The 1,667-nt window shown below is 36.7% G+C and overlaps 1 non-coding gene across 1 annotated transcript; it reads right to left on the bottom strand.

Moving 5' to 3' along the window:
* Positions 1-595: 595 nt before the first annotated feature.
* On the bottom strand, positions 596-702 carry LOC139894992 (small nucleolar RNA R71). Its single transcript, XR_011775464.1, has one exon. It is a non-coding gene; the product is annotated as a small nucleolar RNA R71 (small nucleolar RNA).
* Positions 703-1,667: the final 965 nt, after the last annotated feature.

Raw genomic sequence — 1,667 nt, 5'->3', positions numbered from 1 at the left:
CAGTCGACCAAGTACTCCAATTCAAATTTCCTATAATCCATTTTTTGAACCCGACCTCACAATTGAGAATCCGGAGAATATTCAGGGACGATTCATAGATCCTGAACCATTAATTTTTCCTCCGGAACCACCAATCATTCAGACAGAGATTGTTGAGGAACGAACCATTAAATCATAATCCTCTAGTGATTCAGATTCAACAAATTCAATTACGGAAAATCTGGAACCTTTAAGTATGGAAGACCGAATGAGAGCTAAACGCACTGGCCAAGGTCACGCAATTACTCATCCAGACATTAATGCGTCAGATTATGAAATTAAAGGACAAATTCTACACATGGTGACTAATCAATGCCAATTTAGTGGTGCACCGAAGGAAGATCCAAATGAACATCTTCGTACCTTTAATAGGATCTGCACACTATTTAAAATAAGAGAAGTGGAAGATGAACAGATATATCTCATGTTATTTCCCTGGACTTTAAAGGGAGAAGCCAAAGATTGGTTGGAATCGTTACCTGAAGGGGCAATTGATACATGGGATGTTTTATTTGAAAAATTTCTTAAACAATTCTTTCCGGCATCTAAAGCCGTAAGACTTCAAGGAGAAATTGTTACGTTCACACAGAAACCAAATGAAACTCTATATGAGGCATGGACAAGATTTAGAAAGTTGTTGAGAGGATGTCCGCAACATGGTTTAGACACCTGTCAAGTAGTACAAATACTACCAAGGATGCGACATCACTACAAGGAAAGACATCGATATAGCAGCTGGTGGTTCTATTATGAAGAAAACAGAAACTGATGCTTATAAAATTATTGATAACACTGCTTCCCACTCACATGAGTGGCACCAAGAAAAAGATATCGTTAGATCATCTAAAGCAACTAGAGCCGATTCTAGCCATGACTTAGATTCCATTTCAGCAAAGATAGATGCTGTCGAGAGACGAATGGAAAAGATGACTAAAGATATCCACTCAATACGAATTAGTTGTGAGCAGTGTGGAGGACCACATTTGACAAAAGATTGTCTCAGTATTGAACTAACAATGGAACAAAGAGAGAATATTTCATACATAAACTAAAGGCCTGGAAATAATTATCAGAATAATTATCAACCGCCAAGACCGATTTACAATCAAAACCAGAATTATAACCGAAATGTTCCATACAACAACCAACAAGGTCCTAGCAATCAACAAGTATCCAATAATACTTACAATCAGCAAAGGCCTAATTTTCAAAACAAACCACAACCAGATGATAAAAAGCCAAATTTAGAAGATATGATGACGAAGCTAGTTGAAACTCAAACGCAGTTTTTCACATCTCAGAAACAAACGAATGAACAAAATGCTCAAGCATTTAGAAATCAACAAGCTTCTATTCAAAATTTGGAACAAGAAGTAAGTAACCTAGCAAGGTTAATAGGTGAAAGAAAATCGGGAAGTTTACCTAGTGATACAAATGCTAACCCCCAGAATGAAATAGCTAAAGCCATTACCACAAGAAGTGGTACAACACTTAAACCACCTGAAATACCTGTAATTTCTGATGAAGTTATTCCTACTCCACAAGAACCACAACCTGAACAAGATAAGGAAAAAGAACCGGTAGTTGAAAAGGTTAATGAAGATAAAACAGTTAAGGATAAACCTCAT

This window comes from Rutidosis leptorrhynchoides, chromosome 2 (assembly GCF_046630445.1).
Source record: "Rutidosis leptorrhynchoides isolate AG116_Rl617_1_P2 chromosome 2, CSIRO_AGI_Rlap_v1, whole genome shotgun sequence".
Lineage (NCBI taxonomy): Eukaryota > Viridiplantae > Streptophyta > Magnoliopsida > Asterales > Asteraceae > Rutidosis > Rutidosis leptorrhynchoides.
This window is presented reverse-complemented; position numbering and strand designations above follow the sequence as displayed.